Source organism: Dama dama, chromosome 7 (genome assembly GCF_033118175.1).
Source record: "Dama dama isolate Ldn47 chromosome 7, ASM3311817v1, whole genome shotgun sequence".
NCBI classification, from domain to species: domain Eukaryota; kingdom Metazoa; phylum Chordata; class Mammalia; order Artiodactyla; family Cervidae; genus Dama; species Dama dama.
The window spans coordinates 38,007,316-38,019,828 of NC_083687.1; the positions used below are offsets into that span (position 1 = coordinate 38,007,316).

At 39.1% G+C, this 12,513-nt stretch overlaps 1 non-coding gene across 1 annotated transcript; it reads right to left on the reverse strand.

Annotated features, from left to right (window-relative positions):
• Nucleotides 1-6,619: 6,619 nt before the first annotated feature.
• On the reverse strand, nucleotides 6,620-6,691 carry TRNAC-ACA (transfer RNA cysteine (anticodon ACA)). Its single transcript has one exon. It is a non-coding gene; the product is annotated as a tRNA-Cys (tRNA).
• Nucleotides 6,692-12,513: the final 5,822 nt, after the last annotated feature.

Genomic DNA, 12,513 nt, shown 5'->3' on the forward strand with positions numbered 1-12,513 from the left:
TTATTGTATCCTCACAAGCGGGAAGGGCTCGGGAGCTCTGTGTGTCTCTTATATATAAAAGCACTCATCTCATTGAGGAGGCTCCATCCTTATAACCATCACCTCACAAAGGCCCCACCTCTGGATACCATAACCACGGGAATCAGGATTTCATCATATGAAATTTCTGGGGGACACAAAGGTTGAGACCATAGCAGATACAAACGTGAACTGGCTCCATCCTCCTCCGGTAGCTGTCTTCACCCACACTCCACTGCATCCTCATTTTCTGCATCACCTTGCAACCATTCCATACATTCTATCACTCTGGGTTTCACAAGGCCAGGTCAGTCAAGTCTCAACTCCATCTCATATTCAGCCTATTCAGTGTTTCCCTCTCCCCTGCTGAGGCCCAGGGGACCTACCAGGAAGCATCGATGTGTCCATTTCTGCAAGGTTCCTTCTTTCTCCCTCTCTGGATCTTTATTCATCAGGCCATGTTGGAATAGGGTAGATGGTAACGAGATGGGAAAGTTCTGACATCACTGACTTACATGGTGCTGTTGCAGCCCCTTGGTGGTCAAGAGGGACTGACCTGGAATTCCCCCTGACTGACAAATGTCTCTCCTATGGGGCACCCTTGTGATTTTCCAGCACATTCACAAGTTGGAGGTATCTGACTTCATACTTTCGTTTTTAATCAGGGGAAATGTTCTGGCCCCCACAGCTCACCACCTGCAGTATTCTCCACAGCCTCTCTGTTTCCCCTGCTCTGCAAGCACCTTCTGGAGAAAATTAATTAGCCTGAAGTCAGCTACCCACTAGCTGACCCGCAGGAAACCCATGTATCATAAACATTCCAAACAATTGAAGGGCAGAAATGCTGGTGTGCATCTCATCCCCTTGCTGAGGTCTCTGGACAATTCTCTGTCTGGTCACATAGACATAGAGTAGATCAGAAAGTTGGATCCATAAAGATACATTTTTCTGAGGAGTGAGATACCAGTCTTTCCTCCTTTTATAGTAACTATCTTTGTAAACAATTATTTGGCCTTACAAACATCCCCTATAGGTCCCTGAATTACAAAACCTTCCAAACATACTAAGTCTCTATAGAGACTACAAAGATGTGACTGAATTAGGGTTGCTCACCTTATTCAACTGCCTCCAGACAAACTGTGATGACGGCCAATCTCTCCTGAGAAGTCCGTAGGGTTGCTGGGCTGGTTTTGCAGTATCTTTATGGCTTTAGCAGGAATTTCTAGTAAACAAGACAATGGGAAACAAAAAGGTAGAAGGGAAAGGGGAATGAAGAGGAAGGAAAGAGAAAGACAGGATGGAAAAACAGAAGAGTGAAAGTGAATAAAAGATTTGGGTTTTGAAGGGTGAAATGCTATTAGTATTAGAATACCGTATTTGGTAAAGACACACAGACATATGATTTAACTTTAATACCCTAAGAATAAATATCATCTCTTGTTACCTCCACTTTCTCTTTTCTCCTCTTTTTCTGAAACTGTCCTTTGTATTAGGAGTATTCTTTTGTTGCTACTAATTGACTTGATGTAGTTCTAGAGACAAAACTTATTACCTCTTCAGCACAGAATCCAGGGAAATTTTCTAGCGTCATAAATAGACACCCTTCACACACATACAGGAACACTGTTCAGCAAAACCAGTCTCTTCCCTCAAAGCCAGGGTTATCTTTGCCTGAGTCCTGCTCCTGCCTCTAGCTGTGATGACCCAAACCTTTCAGAAGATGACAGAATACTCTGCCTCAAACTCATCTATTAATCTCTCCTTTTCCTCCTGCATGCATGCAAAATGCCATCTTTCTTGCAGAAAATCATGGTAAAGACCTGTATGCACTTTCTTTCCAAATCATTTATTGCTGAAAATATCTAATTTCACTGTGTGACCCTCTTAACTTTCTTTCCTTCAGTGTCTAGGTATTTCTAGCAAAGAAGATGGTATTTATTAGACGAGAAATTTGGCAATAAAGGGGGACAAAGCAATTGTAGGAAACATACACTCACTAATAGCCCACACATCTTCATGTATTTGTCTCTTATAAAGCTTATTCCAAGTATAAATTTATGACTCTGGATCAACAATACAGACGGTGATATTGAAAGGTGTCTCCCTGCTTGACCATGACATATAAACAGAATACTAGAGATTTCAGACAATACTGACCCAAGTCATAGGTGTTCTGTAGAGACAGCAAGGAGTAGCTGAAAAGAGGATATTCAGGGTAGATTTAAACCAATCATTCCCCTGCTATCCAGAGTACATTGATTTTTTCCCTCTTTTACAGATTTCAAGTAAGACTGCACTTGAAGAAACCATCCTGCTATAGCAAGAACAATAGCAGTGGTTATTGAATGGAAACAAAACAAATGAAAAAGCCTAAAGTTCAGTGACCAATTAGATTAGTAAATCACGTGTCATAGAGACAACAAGGACTTAACTGAATCTCTATTGTCCAGAAGATGGCTCTCAAGCTGTGCAGAAAGAAAGAATGACATAAACACAAAAATTACTATATTATATGGCAGACCACAGGACTGGAAAAGGTCAGTTTTCATTCCAATCCCAAAGAAGGGCAGTGCTAAAGAATGCTCAAACTACCGCACAGTTGCATTCATCTCACACACTAGCAAAGTAACGCTCAAAATTCTCCAAGACAGGCTTCAACAGTACAAGAATCAGGAACTTCCAGATACTCAAGCTAGATTTAGAAAAGGCAGAGAAACCCAGAGATCAAATTGCCAACATCCACTGGATCATGGAAAAAGCAAGAAAATTCCAGAAAAATATCAATTCTGCTTCAGTGACTCTGCTAAAGCCTTTGACTGTGTGGATCACAACAAACTGTGGGAAATTCTTAAAGAGATGGGAATACCTGACCACCTTACCTGCCTCCTGAGAAATATGTATGCAGGTCAAGATGCAACAGTTAGAACCAAACATGGAACAAAGGACTGGTTCCAAATTGGGAAAGGAGTACGTCAAGGTTTTGTATTGTCACCCTGCTTATTTAACTTATATGCAGAGCACATCATGCAAAATGCTGGACTGGATGATGCACAAGGTGGACTCAAGATTGCCAAGAGAAATATCAATAACCTCAGATATGCAGATGGCACCACCCTCATGGCAGAAAGTGAAGAAGAACTAAAGAGACTCTTGATGAAAGTGAAAGAGGAGAGTGAAAAAGCTAGCTTAAAACTCAACATTCAAAAAATGAAGACCATGGCATCTGTTCCCATCACTTCATGGCAAATAGCTGGAAACAGTGGCAGACTTTATTTTGGGGGGCTCCAAAATCACTGCATATGGTGACTGCAGCCATGAAATTAAAAGGTGCTTGCTCCTTGGAAGAAAAGGTATGACCAACCTAGACAGCATATTAAAAAGCAGAGACATTACTTTGTCAGCAAAGGTCCATCTAGTCAAAGCTATGGCTTTTCCAGTAGTCATGTATGGATGTGAGAGTTGGACTATAAAGAAAGCTGACTGCCAAAGAATTGCTGTTTCTGAACTATGTGTGTTAGAGGCGACTCTTGAGAGTCCCTTGGACTGCAAGGAAATCAAACCAGTCAATCCTAAAGGAAATCAGTCCTGAATATTCATTGGAAGGACTGATACTGAAGCTGAAACTCCAATACTTTGGCCACCTGATGTGAAAAACTGACTCACTAGAAAAGACCCTGATGCTGGGAAAGATTAAAGACAGGAAGAGAAGGGGATGGCAGAGGACGGGATGGTTGGATGGCATCACCGACTCAATGGACATGAGTGTGAGCAAGCTCCATGTGTTGGTGATGGACAGGGAGGCCTGGCGTGCTACAGTCCAGGGGGTCACAAAGAGTCGGACACAACTGAGCAACTGAACTGAACTGATGGCAGAGCAAAGTAAGGATAAGAAGTGATGTCAAACAACGTGCTATAGTGGGTTGAAGTACAGCTAGGAGCCATCTGGATGTGAGAACAAGGAGTTTTTGTAGTAACATCACTGTGATGGCTGTATGATAGAGTTTTGAAAGACTGCTGGGATTCTAATATGCAAAAATAGGAAGACAGAATATCTGTCAATTCATTTAGGATCATCTTATGATGTACATATCTACTACATCAGGGACTAAAGGAGCTGAGATATTAATATATATAGCTATATAAGATATCAGTGAATAATCAAGTCTGACAAAAATATTCATTTTTTTAACACATATACATCTCTCATGATTATGCTGCCATGATGTGCAACATACATTATTGCAGGGTTACAATGGAGAGAATCCCATAAGGATTGTTTATGCATTAGGGAGGATCATTTATGCCAAATTGGAGAGTTTGTAATGATTTTGCAAGGCAACAGAAAATTTTAGTGCAAGAGAGCAGTTATGTCCAGAATTGACAAAAAGAAATATTAACCTGTACTGACAGACTGTGGGTGTTGAGACTGATAGAGGAAAAGCAGCAGCCCAGAAACAGCTGCGAATATTATGACACTAAGGGAAAATCAAAGAGCGCTCTGCCAAGCTAAAAGAAGCAAAGGATAGGAAAGATATAGGAAAAGAAATAGGCCTTAACCACACAGACAGAATGAGGCAGACATTAAGAGTCAAAAGGCATCCAAGAACATGGGACTAGATGAGTAAATAAATGGCTGGAAAGTCAGAGAGAAGGGAGGAGATAAACGAAGGCTTTGTCCAAAAGCATCTGAACTTTATTTTCCTGTATTTCATTCACTTTGTACCAGAAATCATCAAAAAATGTTAAGTCACTGCAGCAAATCACAAAATAAGTACACTCAATAGTCTCTGTTAGAATCTATCAAATACCAGAACCAAAGCACGACTACCCAATGATAACAAGCAGTAAGTCACTGGTCACTTTCAACACTTAAATAAGATGTACATTGTAAAGCATAGAGGATGAATGGAAATAAAATGAAAACAACCCATTCCTTTACAGAGCCAGCCTAACCCAAATCCTAAACAAAACGTAAGTAATGCTCTCCTTAAACATGTGTCTACTTCCTCCAAGAGTTTCTCATTCCTTTCACCTGAATCCACACTTGTTTACTATCCCTTCATTGCCTTACTCTCAGCAGAAGGTCAGCTAATAAATAATCAAATAATCAAAAGTGTTCAGTCCTAAGATAATATTGATAGACTCTTGAAACTGAAAATCTCTCTAATCTCCTGAAAGTAAAACTCTAATATTGGAAGAACTCCTTCTGAGCCTCTTTCCAAAATGCAGGAGATGAAACTCTAGCTACTTAGACGTCTTCTGCCATAATTATAACCTATTTTGATAATAAATACAAGGAAGACAGATGAGGCAATGAAAGATGTTGAGGAAGAAATGCATGGACAAGTGGAAAAGAAACATATGCTTTAAAGACAGATTTTTCCCTCACACCATACCAAGTGATGGCAGCCAGGTGGACCTAATCAGGGGTGGATTTTTCAAGAAAGCTCTATATGAATTGGAACTGAGAAATCTTATTCAATTCTACTATTCAAACATGATTCTTTGATGCTAAGACTAGGAATGACTTGTCCCACTTAACTGCACTAAATTAAAAAATGAATATACTTATTGCATGTTTGAATGTTGCTAAGAGATCTTAAAATTCTCATCACAGGAAAAAATCTTGTAACTATATCATGACAGATGTAACCAGACTTACTGTGGTGATCATTTTGCAATATATACACATATCAAATAATTACACTGTACACTTGAAACTAATATAACATTATATATGTTATAGATGTATGATGATCATACAATCACTATGTTTTATATGTCAAACATATATTGGTTTATATACATATATGTACAAACAAATGTACACACACCTATATATGGACTCTTTTCTTAAAGGAATATACTTATTTTTGGATAAAGAAAGCAACTAACATTATTTGGTTTTTTTTCAAAGATACATTCTAGCTAGCATATTGTGTTTAAAACCTTATCTTCAAATGTACTTTATGTTTATGCTGATAAAGAGAACAGAAAAGGGCCTTAACCTTGCATCATTAACTGCCTAACAGTTTAGTTACAATAGCTAATAAAAACCACTAAATTCTGAAACTATATTGTTGTTCAGTCACTAAAGTACCCTGCTGTGCTACATTGTACTTAGTCACTCAGTCATGTCCAGCTCTTTGCAACCCCATGGACTGTAGCTCTCCAGGTTCCTCTGTTCCTGGGGATTCTCCAGGCAAGAATACTGGAGTAGTTGCCATGCCCTCCTCCAGGGGAACTTCTCAACCCAAGGATCGAACCCAGGTCTCCCACGTTGCAGGTGATTCTTTACCGTCTGAGTCACCAGAGAAGCCCAAAGTACTCTGCCACTGGTCATGTAACAAATATTTTCTTAATTCCTGCTTGACTCAAGCACGCTTATAGGTGCTTGGTTTACATCAGTAAACAAGACAGGCAGACACTTGTCCTCATGGAACTTATATTCTAGCTAGGGAAGACAGAAGTGAAGTGAAGTCGCTCAGTCGTGTCCGATTCTTTGCGACCCCATGGACTGTAGCCTAACTGGCTCCTCCATCCAAGGGATTTTCCAGGCAAGAATACTGGAGTGGGTTGCCATTTCCTTCTCCAGGAGGTCTTCCCAACCCAGGGATTGAACCCGGGTCTCCTGCATTGTAGGCAGACGCTTTACCATCTGAGCCACCAGGGAAGACAGATAACCCACAAAAAACATGGGTCCAAGTACACTGTAGAGTATGTTAACAGGTGACCTTTATCTGTACTACAGGAAAAGAAATGGTAAAGCAGAGGAGGTGATTTAGGGAGTAAAGGTGAAGAAAAGGAGGTGATTTAAAAAAACAAGTAGGAACCCACTGAGGGCAGCAAACTTGCTCTCTTATGTTCCAGATTCAAGGTTTATTTACCCTGTACAATCAGGTCTCTTGCTCTTCTGCCCAACTTCAAAAATATTTCCATCCCTGAAGCTTTATGCAAACTCATGCAAACATGATTATTTTGAACATTTTCCCCCTCTTCAGTTGAAATGATTTCATAAATAATTTGGGGGTAAATTGGGCTTCACTGGTGGGTCACATGATACAGAATCTGCTTGCAATGCAGGAGACCCGGGTTTGATCCCTGGGTTGGGGAGATCCCCTGGAGAAGGGAAAGGCTACCCACTCCAGTATTTTTGCCTGAAGAATTCCATAGACAGAGGAGCCTGGCGGGCTACAGTCCTTGGGATAGCAAAGAGTCAGACATGACTGAGCAACTAACAAACTACTTTCTAAACTACACTACTCCCAAATTAAGTAACATTTTATGCAGCAAATTTTGATAATTTTCTGTTTCCAAAAGAACTAATTTCCAAATTATTTTCATTTTTCAACACATTGTCAGTGACTCAAATTGTATAACGCAAAAAATATTATATATGCATTGCTATTCTAATATAGTGTGATATTTTAAAAATATACACAAAATATAAATTAAATGAGTGAGATAAACAGTCATAGAAATGCTATTATTCTCTTCTCAAAGGGATGAGGACATGCAATTTTACGGCCCCTGGACTTATGGATTCAGTATGCCCACACTTAATTGTAACAACCACAGTTGTTTAACTGTCATAATAAAATAATTTCTTTTACATATAATTTAAACCAAAGCTCTCAGAATACCATAAGGGGCCGAGAATAAAATTATATGTGAATATCTCTCTTCATATGCATATATAAAATTTTGTAATTTCAAATAAGTAATCATCATTAGTCATTTTATTATTCCATCAATTCAGATACTGCAATATAATCCAAACTCTACAATAGATTTCTTTTTTTCAAGGGTTTAAATCTCAGGTCCTAACAAAAGCAGAGCAATGGCCTAAAAGAATAAGTAAAATATAGTATGGGTATCATTATATACATCCATTTGTGAAGAGAAATAATGAAGAGATACAAGACTTACAGTTTGTTGAAACAGAAAGTATACTTATTCAGAACAGAATGTGCATATCACTTGAACTGAATCCAACAATATTATAATAACACATCGTGATATGTTTCTAGTCCCTTCCTTCCTAAGTCTGGTCACATACCTATCTCTTAAAAGAGTATAAGTAAATCAGCCATACAGTCAGTTGGGGTCCCAGTAATAATATTGTCACAACTGCAATACAGTGACAAATACCCAAGTCAAAGCCAAATCAGAAACTGACCTTTCCCCTTAAAGTTAATCATGACAAGGTTCATTCTAAAGGTCTATCAAAATCAAGTATAACTACATTTACAGGATAAAACATTTCTATCACGTAGAAACAATGAGTTATCTGATATTCTTTTTTTGTGCCTCTAGAACCACTCTTGATCATTTTCTTTCATGTTATGAACCTCTGGAGAGTGACCAGACCAGACTGCATCCCTCTGGCTCTCCTGGCCTCTGACTTCTACTAGAGTTTGGCCAATGGGAGACACGAGCAAGAGATTGGAGTCAGTGGCAAAAGAGATTAGTGGATTTGATTCTTTCCTCTGACTCCTCTTCTGCTGGGAAGTGGCCAAGTTTCTTCACTGAAGACTACAGCCCTGGTCAGAGGTTCTCGCCTTCAGCTGCAGCTATATACAAGTCTCTCTAGAGACTGCAATGTCCACTCTCTTCCTTTGTCCTGTGGACCTTGGACCTAAATGTGTTCATCACTCCCTGCTCTTGCCTGTCTCCAACAGGTTTTGCTATTCCTGTTCAGTAATCCTTTACTCTAGTACAACTTCCAATAACCTCTTAAGTTCATTAAGCTCTCTTTATTTTTCCTTACCTGTGTAAATCATCTTGTTTTTGGACAATGATACAGGTGGTTATGGAGCTGCTAGATAAAGATGGTTCCTCAAGGACCTATCGCTAAAGTGTTTACAACAGGAGGGGGACATCTTTTTCCTGAATTCAAAACCATAAATATAAGAATATGTCTCAGATCGCATAAAAATAAATGCTAAAAAATCAATGACGAAAGAATTTAGTAAAAGAGTACAAACTTTAACCTCTAAGATGAATAAGGTCTGAGGATCTGATGTATAACATAGTGATGATGGTTTGTAATGTATTATTTACATTTGTCAAAAGAGTATAAAACAAATGTTCTCACCAAAAATGATTTTTAAGTGATAAATAGGTGAGGTGATAAATGTGTTAACTAATCTGATAGGAGGAATTCTTTCATAATGTAAAGCTATTTAAATCATCCTGTACATTTTAAATATCTTGCAATTTTATTTGCTAATTATATTTCCATAAAGCTGAAAAAAGAAAAAGATCATTGATTTAGATATTTTTTATATAATTTCATAGATATTTCAGCCATTACTCTTAGCATGGAAAATGGGTTTTTTTAATTCCACTTTTTTAATCCCAGTGGGATTCATTTGATAGTCAGAAAAGGAAGAAACCTTGGAAATCAACCAGACTCTCCTTCCATTTTCAGTTCAGTTCAGTTGCTCAGTCATATCTCTCTTTGTGACCCCATGGACTGTAGCATACCAGGCCTCCCTGTCCATCACCAACTCCCAGAGCTTACTCAAACTCATGTCCATTGAGTCGGTGACGCCACCCAACCATCTCACCCTCTGTTGTCCCCTTCTCCTCCCACCTTCAATCATTCCCAGCATCAGGGTCTTTTCCAATGAGTCAGTACTTCATATCAGGTGGCCAAAATATCAGCGTTTCAACTTTAGCATCAGTCCCTCCAATGAATATTCAGGGCTGATTTCCTTTAGGATAGACTGGTTGGATCTCCTTGCAGTCCAAGGGAGGGACTCTCAAGAGTCTTCTCCAACACCATAGTTCAAAAGCATCAATTCTTCAGCGCTCAGCTTTCTTTATAGTTCACCTTTGACATCCATACATGACCACTGGAAAAACCAAAGCTTTGACAGACCTTTGCTGGCAAAGTAATGTCTCTGCTTTTTAATATTTTAGATATATATATATAATATATATATATAAGAGATAAATATATGTAATATTTTAGAGATATATAAATAAATCCAAGAATGATTATGTCACTTATTTAAACTCATAAAACTCCATGGCAAAAGTAGAAACCAAGTTTCCTAAGTTTAACTAAATGTACATTCCAATAAACTATACTATCTCTTTGAAACTTTACTTCTCAAGCACATACAGGCTTGAGCATGAACTGTTGCAATCCTTGCTGTCTCTCATAAATCTATTGGTCGTGTAACTTTAAATATGCTATAAGCATATATGACTTGTGCTTTAGAGGCAAAACTGCGATGGACAAATAAGTGCTGTACCCTAAACAGCCTGGAAGGCAGAATTCGACAGTAGATATTGACAAAGGGCACATTTTTGCTGTGGTTCCTGAAGACCTAGAAAATAGCATGTTTTAGAAGTTGCAAAAACATAAACTGAATAGTTCAGCTATTTCTAAAAAGTCTCATTAATTTTATTTCTATTCTGTATAAGTTACACTCCTTCAATCACCAAATAAATTCTCCTACATGACCATTAAGTTTCCACAGATCCTTGAATGCCTGTGTTTCTGACAATCAGTCTCTTCCTAGGTTATACAATTACCAGCAAAGCTCCTTCAGGCAGGGCCATATATCATCCATGAACTCAGCCAAATATCACATACCATATGTCAATATTTCTGCTTAGATGTCCTAAATGTATTTTCAAACAATTTTTATTTGGAAGCTAAAGTGACTCTCAGACAACATTTCGAAAATATCTCCTTTCCTCTGGGCTCTATGCCTGTGTTTATAGATGTCCCTCCATAATTGAACATAGAGGGGAAAATGTACTTTTTATGGGGGTAATTTTTTCCCTTTCCTCCCGATTTATTCATCTGGGAAGAGGAAATGAAAAAATATGAGCCATGGAGTTGAACATACTATAAACTACATCTATTTTTGGTGGGCAACAGACCTATGCACTGTCTTTAGAGTCGAGTGGGAAACACTCACCACTTCCATTTGGTTTCTGCCTCGGCTAGGATTCCATGTAGTCTATTTCTCTAAATTGACAGCAAAGGGCACAAAGACAATATAGAAAACAAAGCAGATGCCAACAGCAGGGCGGACCCAAACTAATTGAATAATACTGCTATAATTTTTCAGCCTTTCCTTACAGGACTAAGCTTACCTTCAGAGAAATCTCTTAAATTTTCAAATCCTATACACCATCTCATGGCTTCCGCGGTGACTCAGCGGTAAAGAATCCACCTGCAATGTAGGAGATGCGAGTTCAATCCCCTGGGTCAGGAGGATCCACAAGAAAATGGCAACCCACTCCAATATTCTTGCTAGGAAATTCCATGGACGCAGGAGCCTGGCAGGCCACAGTCCATGGCGTTGCAAGTGCTAGTTGGACACAACCTAGCGACTAAGCAACAACAAATACACCATCTCAAAGCAAGAAACAAGGACATTCTGTGAACATCTGAGGACGAGTGAACTGCAGCTCTAGCTGAATGGTGAGTGTTGTTAGGGAGCAAAGGGAGATGACCTTGAGAATATAAGTTCTTGGCTCCTAAAAACAGGTATCTGAACAAACGTTAAAAGAAATCATTTCAACAGGGTGAAATACATGCTTGGTATATATTTTGAAAATCAAATATTCATTTTGTGTACCCGATTATCAATTCTGTATTACTCCAAATGAAATGGAAAACAGAGTAAGGAACACGTATGCTTACTGGGAAAAATCCTTTTAATTTTATAAGAGCCTAAGGAGAAGGGTGCCATAGGAGGCAGGAGTGCAGAAGGGAAGTGAGTAAAGTGCAAAGGGAGAGCTTCTCAGCTTCAAGGGATGGACTAGGTCCAATTCCGAGCTCCGAGAAGGAGAAAAGTACGCCTCTCCCCTGTTTATTTCCAAACCAAACTGGGTCAGAACTCATGGAAGCATCATAACTACAGCCACTCAGCTTCAAAAATGGGGAATAAATTTCTGTGAACTGGCATTTGAAACTAACCACCACGTTAAGCCTGCTTCTATGACAAATGAGTTCTAAATGGTTTACAAAGGAACTTTCAGAACAAAACCTTTCCCAGGTAATGGATCTCCTATAAAAAGGCAAACAAAGGGGGAAAAAATGTCCCCCAAATGAATTTTCCTATGCCTAGGAAAAGTTATAAGGTTGTAAAAAAAGACAAGTTAAAATTTAAAATTATTCCAAGCCACCAAATCATACATTTTGGGTAAAATAAATGTAGCCCTATAAATTGATGCTTTAACAAAGACTATGCTACATGTTCGGAGAAGGCAATGGTGCCCCACTCCAGTACTCTTGCCTGGAAAATCCCATGGACAGAGGAGCCTGGTGGGCTACAGTCCATGGGGTTGCTAAGAGTCGGACACAACTGAGCGACTTCACTTTCACTTTTCACTTTCATGCATTGGAGAAGGAAATGGCAACCCACTCCAGTGTTCTTGCCTGGAGAATCCAGGGATGGGGGAGCCTGGTGGGCTGCCGTCTATGGGGTCACACAGAGTCGGACACGACTGAAGCGACTTAGCAGC